The following is a 17,342-nucleotide window of genomic DNA, read 5'->3' as shown; positions in this document are numbered from 1 at the left end:
TACAGCTCGTGTAATTGCTGTCTGAATTTTGCAACTGCTGCAATTTTCGTTCGGTACAATTTGGTGCCAATATCAAATCAATTTGATGCCACATTGTAGAGAAAATAATTGAATTGAATTAACATATCCATTGCCATACATCCACTGAAATACAAGGGTCAGATACATCAACTGAATTTACACTACAGAGCTTCATTAAAAAAATAACTCAATTACAATGAGAAACGTTGACAACATCCACAGGTGTTGCAGTTCTTGCTCTTCCTCTGTGCCTTAGCGTCATCTACAGCTTCTCCGCTTCCTCCGAAAGAGAAATTAAGAGTGCCCATTTTAACCCTCTGGGAAATGACATGCCCAAGGAGGAGAATTATCAGTACTTCAAAGTAGCAAGGAGGAGTAGAACCAATACTAACAAAAGAGAAAGGGCTTACCCATTGTTTTTATCCATTGCATTTTGCCACTATTAATTCAAGGGATTGTTTTATGTAGTAAAAGCATTGGATCTGATGTATGCAAGCATCTGCCACTAGCTCTATTTCATCTGTTGTGTTCCCTCCTAATAACAATTCTTTTCATGACTAAAGAAGATTACTTCTGTGCTTGAACAGATATATGTGCCCCGTCTAGAAAATTTTACACCACAACAATTCAGAATTTGTTTGTCGCATTAGGAAGGTGCCAAAAAGCTTGCTAGGTTATCCCTATCAAAAGGTTTCATATAGTATTTAGAAAACATTCTCACTGGAAAGAAACATACCATACTGTTTTGATGACCGTGCAATGTTATCTGATTTCAGCAATGAACTGCAGCTTGCTAGGCTTCCGCATACCAATGTAATAAGGTTACTGGGGTGGTGCATACATGGAGAAGAAAGGATTCTAATCTACAAGTTCATGCACAATGGTGCCTTGGACCATCACATATTTGGTATGTATCACTATCATCCGATTTATTTTATAAGACATGCTTCTTTGTATTCCTCATGGGCATCATCTGAAGCTTCTCAATCTCAATCAACCCCACAAGATGTGTGGTTGGCAGCAGGAGACGAAGCAGTGGGAGCATGGAGACGCCTGTGGGAGCACTGGGCTTTATCTTTTCAACTGCAGATGCCACAACATGGGGAGGTGGGATGCTGTACCACTGGAGATACCAAGAGAGGAGCACCGCGTCGCTCTGAGCATCCGGCCATTTGCCTGTGCCCAAGTAACGGACAAAGTTGGCCTTGAGGTTCGGCAATTCCGGAAAGATGTTATCCACACGCTTTACGAGGGATTCCAAGAACGTGGCCTGTATTATGCCTCCACTTGAAATTCTGCCATCAACTAATGCTCCACTGTAGGCCAAGGCAACCTGCATATTCGAAAGGAAAAACATGATACACCGTTACCAAGAAATCCCGACTAATAGGTACAGGCAATCAGCAGAGACCAGAAATGACGATGATGTGAAACTAATAGCTATGGCATATGGTAAATTCGCCAGTTACCAGTACAGTGCCACAAACCAAGAGGGACCAAGTTTACAAATCCTAGCTAGCACTCGTGGCAATTCTGGCCTACACAGGGATCTCTATAACATATTGACATGAGCAATCTATGTGCAATTATGATGAAAAGGAGGAATATGTCTTTGTCTCACATGCCACGAAGATGGAAATTAACTGGTTATCCAGGCAGTGCCTGACACCCTAGTCTGGAAATGAAGCACAGTCGGTCAATACTCCAGGGGGCAATTTGGTCCGCCTCCTGGAAATTGATGCGGAAAACCCGGGCAACCACTCCATGTGAAGTTTTTTCATATGGCTGGCATTGCCAGGACAGATGTTGAAAGGCCGAACTTCTGCAGCATGCCTCCGCATGTGTCCTTTGCAACCAAACCCTCGAAACCACAGGATATCTTCTAGCAACCATGGCGGGAGGTGCTTTCTTGGATCCGATCAACGGCATGACCTCTTAACAGTTCGAGACCGGCCGTTGACCCAACCCCGGCGTCACTGAAGGGAGTATCCTCGATGCTCTGAAAGCAGTGAAACACTGCCATCTTCAACAGAGAGAGACACAGCAGGGGCAGACGGCCTCCAGGCGTCACTAACGGCAGAGCCTAGTGCTTAGGGGTATGGCTAGTGTTGTGGTTGTAATTTGTCTGCTTGTAGCAAAGGCAACCTCACCCTGATGGCCTACCACCATCCCCACCATTGTAAAAAAAAAAGAACATAACAGAACATGTAAAGCCAGTTTCTCTTACGGTGGCTGGACATATCTTGGAACAGTTTCCAGAACCCCAAAAATAACCAGCCTAACCTGGTAACAAAGAGGAACAAGTCATATACAGAATACTAAGTACAAACCTTCAAGCTGGAAGGGAAAAGAGAGTCGTAGAAAGGAAACTGCCCGATCTTGAGATGCTCCCACATCGACTCAACTATTGTGTAAAAACTGATATAGACCTGAAAATGAAATATAAAATATGACTAAATACACAGGAGACGATAAAGCATAAAAAGAGTCAAAAAAACTGGAGACATGTTACTGTAAGAAACCTGTAAAAGTGACGGCCTATCTTTGCTCATACATTCATACAGCACTTGAGAGCAAAAATCTTGAAAATTGCCATTAGATCTGCAATGGGAAGTTACATTACAAAATAGAACAAAGACAAACCGGCCAAGTTGAATGTATACAGAACCAGCTATGTGTTATTCACTGCATGTATAAATAAACAAGAAAAACATCAAACAGAATATAGCACTTGCCTGTCCTTCCATGATTCGCAACAGAGTTTTGCAAAAGCTATCAAGCTTGGATTGGCAGAGAATGTGCTTACTAGCTGATCAACTCTAAATGAACTATGACTTGCACGGTTTAGTTGAGTACTGCAGCTTGTAGATGGAGTGTCACAAACCTGAAAATCAATCGAATTACATGGCAATATATACTTGACCTGAAACATGTCAGAAGTGTAACAAAACATTAACCTCATGCATGGCCCGTGAAAGCAAAGATTGGCATCCAATTGGATCATCTGAGTAGGAGCACGATCCAACTTTTCGCTTTATATATAGAACTCCACCATTGAATGGATCAGGATCAGTCTTGTCTCCAGATCTCCACCATGGCTTGTCTATTTAAGTGGCATGAAATAAAAATATCATACAGATATTTTCTCAAAACTGTGAATTATTCAGAACAAGTTTGTACCTTCCGGTGTAATTTTTATCAGCTGAGGCCAATATCGAGGCCCACAAACTCGGACGTTCTTCAGCTGCAACATAATTAGCCATTTAGACTGCAATTCATGATCATATCGATTGTGTTCCTAATGAAGAAAAAACTAAAAGGGGTTCTGTTAAACAGTAGAAACCACAATTCTAATAAGCTGTGTCTGTATCTCCCAAATAATCCAAAGCTGATTAAGTAAGTCTGTGTGACAATAAAATGTCCTTTCTCATGTGCGCAGATCCAAGCAGGTTTACAACACAGCAATGATTTGCACCCAATATTTGAGGTATTCACACTATTACTATCATAGCTCCTCTTTTACTGGACATAATGACAGCAAATGAGTGCAATGAAGAGCAGCGAAATCAGGCATCACTACATATGGCGTGGGAACCACTATTAGATCAATGTGACATGCAAACAAGGGAATCATGAGTTGGGGGAAGATGCTCTCGGCAAAGTATCACAATTTATCAAATGGTCAAGATTAATATTTTGAAGAAAAAGACTAAAAATAAGTTGCTGCCTAACTACTAGTTAAGTTCTCACTACGAGATCTGGTTTAACTGTTTACCCTACGAAACTACTCAGAGAAGGAAGAATAAATCTAACCATGATACACTACTTTAGTTTGGAAGATTGGGCACAATGAAGTGCAGCTTGCGGTGTACATATGGTACCTACGCTCATAGGACCAGAAAGAGGGCAGGAGTGATCATCCAAGTATTGAAGCACTTTTACCTATGAACAGTAATAATCGTCTTGAAAGTACTAAGACAGTGTGAAGTAACAAATATCTACTGCCTAGCTATACCAGAAATAGAATGTTATTTATGATTGCCTCGCATGCATTTAGTTGCTTGACAGACCAGTAGGTTGGCTCCAACTTACTCCCTCCGTCCGGAAATACTTGTCGAAGAAATGCATAAAAACGGATGTATCTAAAACTAAAATACGTCTAGATACATCCATTCCTCCGACAAGTATTTCCGGACGGAGGGAGTATTAGTTATTACATATTACAACATGTGGTATGTTAAACGTTTTGCTTGTGTGAAACAGATATTTCTTATTCAGCATATCAGTCCAAGAAAAAATATTATTGGATTCAAAGATACATACCACTGAGCGTTCTGGCAGAAGACACGGTGTCACCTCACAGTAATTAGTCTCATCATAATACTCTGTTTCAGCAACTGTCACTTCAAGTGGGCAATACACCGGAAGTCCTGTATCAACATCTACTGTTTGAACCCGTCGAGGCTCTGTAGCTATAACATACAGGTGTCTGAAGGCCTATACAGCGCCATAAAAAGAACTTTAACTTGTTTGCCACAAGAGAAGAAACCATACTGCGACAAGCCCAGAACTCGGGAAGTAAAAGAGAAAATACCTGGAGATGGCAGCGATTGTCATTTGGTCCAGTAGGCAAACGTGGGTAAAGTGTGATCAATAGCGCAGCAATTGCACTGTTTGAAGTTGAAAATGAATGTGTGCCACCCCCAAGGAATAAGAACCCTATAGCCAAGCTTACCTACATCCCAGAAAAACCAAGTAAATCATCTGATGGATTTACCGATGTCCTCAGAAACCAAGCTATTATCATATGAAAATGGACATGAAATTTCTCGGTGATAAGCAGAATTTCTTATTTGTTTGTTAAAAATGATAATACGCTAACCATATGATATATCCATGTAGTTTGCAAACTTGAGCATTATCCAACCAGCTGTGGTAACCTCTACCAAAAACCTTGACCAGAATCAACACAATCGAATGAAATTTTTGTCTTCCGAAAAAATAACAAAATTACGACATTAAATTTGGACATTTGTTTTCCAAATCTTTATGCATCATTTTCTTAAGTGTAGAGTTTTAACAGGAAGCAGTATTCAGCGCATTTCTCATATGAATGTACCATCAGCAAGTGATTCTTTTTGACATGAAATGCAACCAAAATTCACTACTTAAGAGTCAAGAGTGAAATTTAGGATCCCAGAACCAGAGTGAATCCTGGCCCATGCCACCTCCTGCGAACTAGGCAAAGGCCAGCAGGTTGCCCCTTTAGACTTGTCAAATACTCCCTCCGTTCCTAAATAGTTGACTCAACTTTGTACTAACTTTGTAGTAAAGTTAGTACAAAGTTGAGTCATTTATTTTGGAACGGAGGGAGTACGTAATGAAGTAACATGTCAGCTCGTGGTCTTCCAGCCAGCATTTCAAAGAAAATATAGTTCATGACAACTAGTAACAATACTCACGGACATCTGCAGTCCATAATTCACTTGTCCTTCTGCAGAACTTCTTCCCCTAAGATAGCGCAGCAAGCGAAAAGTTTGTAAATGTCCAGACCCTGCCATTACCTTATAAAAGGAGGAATGCAAATCACCAATTGTAATCCTTCATAAAAAGTGCATGAGACAACAACTATGAGGATGTACCATTTCTACACAGAATCACAACACATGAGTTGTCACTTACCACAGATAGAGAGAGAGCAATAAGATGCAAGCAGAGCTCAAGAGTTCCACGATCGACATATTGCAGCAATCCCTTTGGCAATATACTTGGAGTTCGAACAGATACGTGTTTAATCTACGTAAGAAAAGATTAATTATACTACCAGAATACCATATGAGAATTAAGATTGAATAGGCATATATGTACCTCATTGAGAAAATTAACAGTGTATGAGTAGAGTAGTTCTTGGGCATCACCGTTTCTGCTGCCTGCATACTTCAGACCTGGATCCAGTGACAACTAAAGTCTGCTAAGGCATATGGATATTTACTGTGGTATTCTGATGGTTAAACAACTTCATGAAACCAGCCATGCACAGGCAACTTCAGTGAATTTAAAATTCATTAGAAATGAAATCATTGTATTATTCGATATAATGCAGCAAGGGTGAAAGAGCCAATATATAGACCACATGAGGCACATAACCAAGACTCTAAATAAGACAGGAACTCGGTGAGTCAGCAGCTATCAGAGCTTCTGGGCTAGGTTCAGGAGGAGCAAATCCTAGCCACGGCAGCAAGGATGCAGACACATGAGTCATCATGTCAAGCGACGACAGTATGGCAGTGGCCAGAAAAGCAGAAACGTCAGGAGCACTGGCCAAAAAACACACTGGGAGAACAGGAGCAGACGATGACTTACTCATGTAGTGCAATCACAAATAGTGGAGACGTTAACTAGGAAGATAGTCATGTAGTGCAATCAGAAATAGTATGGACAGCTTCGGGGTAGTATTTAGGGTTTTGTACAGAATGCATTGAACCAAATGAAAAGGGACCCTGATAAGTGCCACACGTGTGGCACGAACACATGGCAACTCTGAACGTTTTTTATGGCAAGTTTAGTGACGCGAGGATGGCAACTTTAGTTGTAAAAAACATCAGGGCCAGAGTGCTTCGTGCCACACTTGTGTCACTTATCATTTGGGATGAAAAGAAGATAGTCATGTAGTGCAATCAGAAATAGTGAAGACATTAACTAGTTAGGTTTATTGAGCCTATAATCAACATATACGGAACAATTTAACTAAGGCTGCATTTGGCATTCCGGTGGATAATACCATTTGCCCTACCACCTTTTGCTAGTTTTAGCGTTTATTTCACCCCCTTTTGCCTACTTCTATGGCTAACTTTCTACAGCAAATTCTAAAATAATCAGGACACGACACAATTCAGCAACCCCAAACTGAGCCTAGCAAATGGCATTCTGAACCAGTAGAATATGTTGGTCATGGTCAACCAGCAGTCGTGGGCTCATCGCAAGGCATTACTGGACTAGCAAGTCACTGTAACTACCAGTACAGTAATATTAGCAGGGATATGGTATAAAGGAGCTATAATCAACACATAAGGATGTGCTCGAACACAAGCAATCGTTCAGCTAAGCAAATGGCATTCTGAACCAACAGGATGTGCTCGAACACAAGCAGTCGTGGCACAATGACCACCAGCTAGCAAGGCTATTACTGCACAAGCAGGTCACTGTAACCAACTAGCCATCAATACAGTAACATTAGCAGGATATGGTAAAAAGATTCAAAAACAAACACTGGTTACCCACCAATTGCAATGCATGCTCCTGTCACAATATTAACGTAAGCTTGAAAAAGGGCTTCAGCATCAAATTCATCACAATCAATAGCCTCTTCACTCATACTGAAAACACCACCTTTAATAGTTTCAGGAATTTGAGATCCAATCCAATCTATAGAAGGTTGTATTCTGCAAAACAACATCATTATTTAGCTTGTGCTACCATTTACTGCTAGTATGTTAACATTTATCATAAAATCATATTGAGCCTTCAGATCGAATTAGTAACATTACCTGCTCCACAATATTAAATTCCGGGCTATAATGCGAAGCATAACAAAATCAGGTCTCACGTATTGCAAATCGAAGTAAGTATCGGGAATACTGAGTCTAGCAGCAATTTCTTCTGACTCTGCCTGTAAAATATGAACATGGCAATACAAACCAAGTATGTTGTTGGTAAGATGGGATGAAGGGACTCAAATGACTACGAAACAAACCTTCAGAAATATTAGGGCTAGAGCAATTATTGCTCCAGGTGCAGTAACATCAACATTTATCTGTGATCCATCCATCATCTGTACAAATGAGAACATAACAGTACAAATGAATGCACAGTTTAGGTATAACCGGTGGAATGTGTCCATAACACAATGAATAGAAGATGACCTGTCCAGTGTTTCCGCTTTGATCATCTGCGGCTATTGTTGCATTTAGGAATCTTTCCTGGGAATATTAACAACAATAAGTAATTCATCAGCCAAATTTAAGTGTTTTACGAAGTGAAAAAAGACGCAGATCAAACAAAAAAAAATTGACTAACAAATATGGCACTAGTATCTTTTAGAAGTAGCTTTTCAGTTAGGCCAAAGAGACACTAAATTAAATTAATAAATAAACAAATAAGCAGACAACTTCCTTCAGTGCTAGTGCCATAAAAGGTATAGAAGAACAATTCTGTACATGTTGGACACGGTGATAAAGAAGGTAAAGATAACGGAGAAACAATAGTAATGGGATCTACAGCCATGTGTGACAGGGTTTGACCAGATTTTAGTGGCTCCATGTAGTCAAGACCTACTGGAGCGTCCAATGCCACTTCCATCACCAAACTGGGTAGTTTATATAAAGAACTTGATATCTAAATATACCAGTATTCTGCCAAATACTCCTAAACAATAATATTTTTGCCTTTCACTTTGTGAGATTAAATTTGGTACATGCGTGGGCGCTTGAGTTTACGGTTTACCCTCTGTGCATCTTCAAAAAACTTAAAAAGTTCATAGATATGCATCATGTTACAATATGAGCACCTACATATACCTTGCACAGAAAAACACAAAAAAAGTTCAACTTACTTTTTGAACAGTGTGACTGCAACCAGTCTTCTTTCTACATGAAATTTTGATCGTATTTTGGCACGAAGTTTGAAGCTCCACAAGTTTTCACATGATGCATTTTTTTAGAATATTTCAAAATGCAAGTACCTAAACCCTAAACTTAAGCACCTACCCTTGCATGTACATTTGCTTTTCCCTTGCTCAAAACAGCATGAAAACTAGACTCTTGCCAACACAAGTTTGAGAAGGAACTTGCTGAGTCAGTACAACTGTACGAGGCAGTTGAAAACTGGGTCTAGCAAATCAATTCAGCCATGTGTCAATTATGAAAAGGTGTTTACTTATACCCACTTCGATTGGTTATCAGAAGGTGCCATTTTGTACCTGCTTTCTCATTTCATCCTATATGTGTGAACATCTGATATCACAAAATTAAAAAGTCAAATATTTGCAGCTATTAACATGTGTCAATTATGTGCTGTGAACAAGACCATGCACATAAACAAATTAATCATCAATCACTGTGGAGTAAGACACATCAAGAAAGAAGCACTTTAAGGGGCTCTTGAAACACCAAATATAGAAGAGTACAGAGCTACAACAAAATCTTACATGGTAGACTTCTTTACTGCCAATGTATTCAAAAAGTCAATCCAGAAAAGTGTCCATGAATCCAAATGCATCACTTCCACGACCTTGGGAGAGAAAAAACTGTTATTTCTGCCGGGATGCCAGTTCAAGGTACACAACATGTACTTTTGTCATAAAATGCAGTTCACCTAAGGCAACAAATCCTAATGCAGAGCCTGCAGCAACAGCATACCCTTCCCTTTCTAGCACATTATCACCACCACTCCTTCGGCCAATCTCACCCTGCAGGAAACTCATTAGCGCAGGCAATACAAGACCTTGTAACAGTAAAAGAAACTCGACAACAAAAAAAGAATCTGTACTTAATAGACATGCGACAAATTACCAGAAGTATCTTCATGGTTAATGCATGTGCTGAACCTTCATATAGAAGTCCAATTCCCATTACTGCTGCTGACTGGATCAATAGAAAATGGTGCGAGTATAAGGACAAATGGATATGTAATATCACATGCTAGCAGTCATGTAAAGTTAGCTCAAGTAGCGCATTTTAGAAAATGGCCCAATACAAAAGGATTACTACAACAAAGACTGAGTAAAGTTATATCATGAATCTCTATGCAACAAAACCACGACAAGACCAGACTAACAAAAATTGTCTGTCCATACTGTTAAGCTCATTATAATGTATAAACAACCAAACTTGTACACAGTTTCTGACGATATGTTATAATCAGCATACATATTCAGTACCAAACATTTTAACACATAATTCTTAAACTAGAAGTTGAATAACAAGAAGGCATTACCGATCAGTGTTACCTGCAGAAGTGTTGGTAGTTCCAACTCTGGTGTGGAAGATGGATGGCGAGAGGGAACATGGAAGTAGAGCATCTGAAAAGTTACCATAAACCATATCAATGTAAATCATTTTGAGTTAACGATACGGCAACATATCAGATTATCCCAGAATTCAAATGACTATACAGTAACAATAGCAGGTCAGACCTGAAATTTTGACTAACGAAGTAAACACGATACAACCAAAATAACTTAGAAAGCAACAGGACCAAGCTATGAGCTCCTTCCCCTATCCTGTGCTGTGGTGGCCATGCCCAGTTCTTTTCAGCTTCTAGGGGGCTTTTGGTGAAAAGGAGCCGAAGCCCACATGAACTCGATTTGGACCAGTTTCTCAGGCCAGCCAAGCACAAGCCCTTCACATTGGAATTCACCAACCGAGTGAAGGAATTGATGGGCTTATTTTCAACAGGGACAAGGGTGGCTCATTTCCAATGTGAAGGAATTGGTGGGCTTGGCTGGCCTGAGAAACTGGTCCAAATAGTGATCTTTTGGGCTTCGGCTCTTTTTCACCCAAAAGCCCCCCTAGAAGCTGAGCAGAACTAGGCCTAAATTGTCCCTAGGTGTGTCCCCGTCAACATCCTTCTAACTACACACCAAACAAGCAAACAAGAACATTCTTGATGGAGAAATGAACATCAAATTCCCCACATCAACCCAGATCAGAAGCATATAATATCTCCCAATAAAGTGGCATCTAGTACCTTCGAAATTGCAGGGTGCATTGTTCCCCTATGAGATGTTGCCAAACCAAGTAACAAACCAAGTGTAGTTATATCATGCTCCTGCAATGAGATATTAGATAAAATTATGCCATACTCCTAAAAACAAAGACTTGAAATTTGGCAGAAAATAATATCATAGACCAGTTTTCTCTTAACACGTCAAGAATAGAAGTGCTTCCTCAAAATAACAACTGATCAAGAAAATGAAGGTGCCAAGTGGTATGACATGTTTCAAGGGGGGAATGGATACATTAACACAAAAATAAGTAAATATAATTATCTTCTTGATGAACTGGACAATCAAAGAAGAAGAATGAGTCAAGCTAATTATCTTCTTGATGGGCTAAAAAACCTGGGAGAGATATCGATAAGCATCAGTCATTGTTAAAACTCGTAGATGCTCATGCAGACCGAATGCTAGAAGCAGACCAGCATGAGTAAAATTTGGTTCAGAAGGTCTATTGTATTGTATCCAGGTTCTCAGCATTTTCTCCTGAAAAACACAAGAAAATAAGATTGAATCATAACTATAGAAAACAAAACAAAGAAGCAAAAAATATTTGATCGAGTCTGCAAAAAGTGTGCAGTATTTTTTTTCAAATAGGAGAAAATTTGCAGTTTTTGCTACAGCTGGATAATCACTCTGTGGGTGCTAGTTTACCTGAAAAGGAGCAAGCCTCAGGCCAGCAGCTACACCATTATGAAACTCAGCCCAAGAATTGAATTCTGAGACACTTCTGGTGCTTAGGTCAAGATTAACCTACATAAAATTGTAAAACATAGAACAAACACAAGTGAGAATTAGGAGGCTAGATAAAGCAATGTTGTAGAACGCTGCGTGATTTGTCCCAACTGTAGTAGGACTTGCTATTCATCATTCCACACATATAATCCATATTCCAAATTTGAGGTGAGGTAGAAGTATTAAATCTCTTCAAACTGTGAAGTGTATTATGTATATATAATAAACTTGGCACGTTTGTACCATCTAGTCCAGGGTTGGCCCAAAAAGTCATTTATTACTGTATATATATTCAGTAGCTAGGAGCAAGTACAATAAGGTAATGTAAGCAGGCTGTAAGGATTAAAGTATCATATATTTGCTGAGTTGGATGAGAGAGAAGAGGAGAGCAAAGGGAAGCGGGTTGTAGATTAACAGCCAGCTGCAGCACACGCTCCAAGAAACATTGTGAGTGTAAGGTGGGCCATGCATTAATAATTAGTATTTCTTACTAACTAGCTACTATACATGTTGGCTATTAGGTTGGCTATAGGTGATGTGACAACTCCATATAGCCAGCTGTTGGCTACCCTATTAAACATGCTCTAATGGAATCAGAAACAAGTGATCATTTCTTCTCTTTCTCTAACACAATATTTTTCAAGGAACAAAACAAGTTGATTATAGACTATAGCACAGTATTAATAGTAAGTGACATTAACAGCGACATTGAATTTATTTATAGGATGGTGTACTGCTATGATGCTATGAAGTGAGATCAACACTGCAGTTAGCAAAATCTACAACAATAAACAAAACAAACTGAAATTGAAAAAGAAACGGAGATATTACTGTTGCGTTCTGCTGTGCAGGCAACCGACCAGCCAAAATAATCTTTGGAAAAACTAGAGCCTGCAGGGAAAGCAAATGGTACCATAACAGGAGGACAACGTGAGTACCAGGAGTGCTAAAATGTTGAATAAAATACAAGTACCAACAATCCTAGATATAATGACACACTGGTATGAACTCGTACCTCTGTCAACAAAGTGTAAGTTGTAGCCAAAGTAAAAGCACCACGTCCAAATGGTAAAGCTGTTGTCCTTTGTGCAAAATTCCATAGTTGTTGCTGAAATACAGGAAAGAACATTGCAACAAGGACATTTATAACCAGTGATATCCAGAAAGGCACGCATATACCCTCATAAAAAAGGCTGATTTTGTGTTTTTCTCTTGTGATATACAGTACTTAAAAACAATGAAACAATGTGATAAAGGAAAGAAAGGTGTACATAGGGAAGTATCAAGGGAATGGAAGAAAGCTGCAGCAGCAATCGGAGCACAATTCAGAACATTCGAAGTTCAGCTGTGACGCAGTTGTCGTTAGGTGAACAATAGTTCAATATGATAATACATTATTCATGTAGCTAACATGTATACTGGAAGGTAGATCCATAACATCCTGAAGCCATTCGCTAGATCAGAGGATGCAATTTGATGTTGGTCCCTTCCCCCCCAAAAGCGCCATATACAATAATATTAAGATTATTCAAAAGAGTAACTGTCACAGCCCACATTCTACATCTGATTCTGATTTTATGATAGCCTAATTTAGTCGAGTACAATGGGCTAAAAGTGTGTGCTATCTAATCATGACTCATGAGCAAACAGCTAGAAAGAGAATACCTGTTGTAGGTCCTGATCGGAGGCAGTAGGGTTAGTGGATGTTTGTATGGCCACAGGTCTTGCTGAGCATAAGAGACGTCTAACCTAGTTGAAACAATATGACAGAATAAGAAAAGGATGTATGACTATATAAAAGGCACTACCAAAGATTGAAGCAGGCTAATACTCCCTCCATAAACAAATATAAGAGCGTTTAGATCACTAAAGTAGTGATCTAAACGCTCTTATATTTGTTTACAGAGGGAGTACATCTTAGACAAGCCAGGTAATGTTCTTGTTGTGAAAATATATAAGCCATAGAACAAAATGTAAAGCAACAGACATATCATTGACAAGAAAATCACCTATGGATCAAAAAGTTATGGTGGACGCTGGCTATTTAAAAAATAGGACCTCAATAAGTCCCGAACGTTCGGAATTTAAGCATGTCATCCCGAACGTATTTTGATGATAACTTTAGTTGCTGCGAGGTGGCAACTTTAGTTGTTAACACATGGCAACTTTGTTCCAGTTTGATTTTTTATCAGAAAATTGCCATGTTTGTCAACATCGCCTTAACTAAAGTTGCCATGAAAAGAGTTCGGATTGGCATGCTTAAAAATCGAACATTCGGGATTTATCTATTCCGAAAAAATATTATTCGCAATTACCCCAACATCTTAACAGACAGATCTGATACAGTCCATGACAAGTGTTGAGCAAGTCCGAACAACAGATATAAAAACTCTGACTGCTTTTATGTTGCACACCTTTTCAACAGGTTCAACCAGCCTTTTATAAGCTTTAATTCAGTAACAAGGAAAACCCTAGAGATGAGCAGATCCATGTTCAATTCAGGTTCAGATGCACCCAATGTAGAAAATGTTAAGTGCAAAAAAAAAATTAAAGATCACATTGTACTGACTGTACAAAAAGACACCTCTTTTGTAGTAATATATAAGTCATCTTTTCTCCTTTTTTATACATTGCACATATGATCATGCTTGTGCACAAATGTCTGCATGAACACATATTCTAATCTGTGCAGAACATTTGTGCATTTAACAAAAATGCAAAAGATTCATCGGTGTAGAACATGTATACTGTGCATCTGCAACCAAGTGCGCAAAAATATTTATCATACTACACTGTAGGGAAAAAAGACAAAAATCATAAACATTGTTTGACATATAAGTCAACTTCTTATCCTTTTGTACAGTGGACACGTATTTTGCATATGTTGCACATAAGATCACATTTTTGCACGTGCACATCTTCTAATGTGTTCAACGTCACAAACCAAAAATGGACCATGTGAAACTGAGTTCGTAAAATCTGATCTTAATAACTGTAGGTGGGCTAACATGTAAAAACACTTAAATTTTAATACATGATGAAACAAATACTTTGCTCAATAGTAAGAACAAACTCCTGGTACAGAAAAACTGAACAAACCTCATTTAAACGCAGATCACGGCCATATCGTAGTTGTGTTGTCGAGGTGAAGATGTGTTCCATGCCATCCTCAACAGATCTATAGACAGCATCAGTATCCTCAGAATTCAAAACCTCTGATGTAGGGACGTCAGATGCAGTTGGTACAGTTACAGGTTGCAAATGCAGCATATATGGGACTGAAATTGATGTCAAATTATCGTTGTTCCCAAACCCAGTTTCTTTCCTTGCTGAACCCATCTTTGCTGTAGCTAGATCTTCCCTGCCCACAAGAACATAAGCAGGTGCAGGCCAGTCATCTGGAGGAGACTCACGGCATTTGTCCAGTGCCTGTAACATGAAACCGTATATTAAAAGAAACCCCATAGCAGCATATAACAAATGGCAAAGATAGCATACACACATGGCGGAGAACAAGAGATACGCCAATCGGTAGCAAGTCCAATTGCTGACGCCCAAACTTTTCAGCAACCATAGCCAGAACAGCAAGTTCCTCGGTATTTCTCGCTGAACCATTGGCAACTTCACAGTATACACCAGATGAGAGATTACTCCCTTGCCTTTCTGCTCCCAGTAACAAACTATAAAACGACACCACTTTCCTACCCCAGCTCACAGCAGAGACTTTCTGTTTGCACATTAGAGCAGGAATGTCATCCAAATTCGACAAATGACAACCATGATGCAGACAGTTTTCAAACCAACGAAACAGACAAGGTGGAGTTTTCAAAGCAGTAGCAGAAGCTAGGGAATGGAAGTCCACCAAATTGTGGGGAAAGTCCCTGCAATAATAATCTACATAGCTGCTTTCGCCCAGGGATGAAGCAACCCTACATAACAAAGAGGCAAGACATCCTAGATCCCTGCAAAGACAAACCGCAAACCCAACATAAGTTAAAAGAGTCGTAGAGAGTACTGCAATATACTCCCTCCGTTCCTAAATATTTGTCTTTCTAGAGATAACAAGTGACTACATACGGAGCAAAATGAGTGAATCTACATTCTAAAATATGTCTATGTACATCCGTATGTGATAGTCCATTTGAAACTCTAAAAAGACAAATATTTAGGAACAGAGGGAGTACTCCCTCCGTCCCATAATATAAGAACGTTTTTGACACTAGTGTAGTGTTAAAAACGTTCTTATATTTTGGGACAGAGGGAGTACATTATAACAACACAGCACTGACATATATGTAAAGAAGTCTCAAGTCATTCAAGATCACACTGAATCTCGACACAGTAATCTAAGGAAATTAGCATCACCAGTGCCCAGAAACCTAAGAAAATTACTCACTAGAGAGTAGCTAAGTTTTGAGAATATTTGGAAAGAGGTTTATACAATTGTAACTGCAGCTAGAACAGACTCACAGAGATGGTTTGATCTCATTTACATAGTAATTGACATACGAAGCTGGGCACTTCAGAAATAACTACCATGGATTACTGTTGTTACAGAATCAACTCGCACAGGTCAACATACTATAAACTACTAATACCATATCTAGGAGTTTACACATGAAGATTTTTCTTTTTTCCTCATAATTGTATTGACTAAATTATTAGCTTCGGGGAGAACAAGGAACATAAAGAACCATAATTGTACTCTATATGAATTTGATTTGTCAGACTATAAGAATGAAATACATTATGCATGGAATAAAAGATATGGCTAAACATTTACAGTCTCAATAGATATGTATACCAAAACAAGCATCAACATGGTTGACATTTAGATAGGTAATATTAATAGCCCGTTTAAGAAAAAAAGAATAAACAGGACTTACTGTTTCCGCAATACATTCAGCTTCAGGTTCTCATATAGGGCATGCAATGTGTCTAAAGTTTCTCTCATAAGCCGAATATAGAATGCCGCATCTGAACTATGTTCATCTTGGAGGAAGGAATGAAAGCCTATGCTGCTAGTACCATATGACATGGGCAAAAATGATGTGCCCGAGATTGGAGATCTTTTGCAGTACTGAGCATGGTATTTGCTGTCGATCAAAAAGTCCCAAGCAGTACTAGACGATGTGGATGATTTAGTTGGCAAAGTTCGTTCGTATTTTGCGCAAGCTTTTGATATTTCATAGCTAAAAGATTCCCACTCTGAATCCACATGAGAGCTCGAACACAGGCAAGCAGGATCATTATCACCCCAGAGAAGAGAAACAAAATGACTGTAAAAGCACATCTGCAGGCCCTCTGCCATAGCAGTTATGCAGTCACTAACCAAAGAAGATGAAGGATATTTGCGTAATGAACATCTGAGCATCTGCAGAAAGAAAATATATAAAATAAACCATAAGATCAACTGAATAGTAATAACAAAGCCATACAAAATCAGAAACAACAGTGAGAGGAACATCACAATTAATCGAAACACATGAATTTGGTTTTAGCTATCCCTTTGTACGTTGCAGTAACTTAACTGATATTATTGTAGCAGTTCACATAGCAGCTGATGAACTGCAGAAAAATCAAAAATGTAAACTGGAAATCAAAATATCTGGTGGACTAGAAGAAAGTGGCCACGCGAGACACAGCTTATGCTGGAAACATGAGTACCCTGACAGTAGGCTTAAAAGCCTCTAAAGGGTCAGAACTGCAATCCTAATTATTATAATAAACGATTAAGTATGAAGGCAGCATTGACAGGGAGCTACTCCCACCCCAACCCAGCCACCAATCAAGCACCGACAGGCATCATAGC

The 17,342-nt window shown here is 39.2% G+C and overlaps 1 pseudogene; it reads right to left on the bottom strand.

Moving 5' to 3' along the window:
* Window positions 1-96: 96 nt before the first annotated feature.
* The window catches only part of LOC119340194, a 25,773-nt pseudogene continuing 8,527 nt past the window's right edge, over window positions 97-17,342 (bottom strand).

Source organism: Triticum dicoccoides, chromosome 1B (genome assembly GCF_002162155.2).
Source record: "Triticum dicoccoides isolate Atlit2015 ecotype Zavitan chromosome 1B, WEW_v2.0, whole genome shotgun sequence".
NCBI lineage: Eukaryota > Viridiplantae > Streptophyta > Magnoliopsida > Poales > Poaceae > Triticum > Triticum dicoccoides.
The sequence above is the reverse complement of the archived record's forward strand: the minus strand, read 5'-3'. Positions and strand labels throughout refer to the sequence as shown.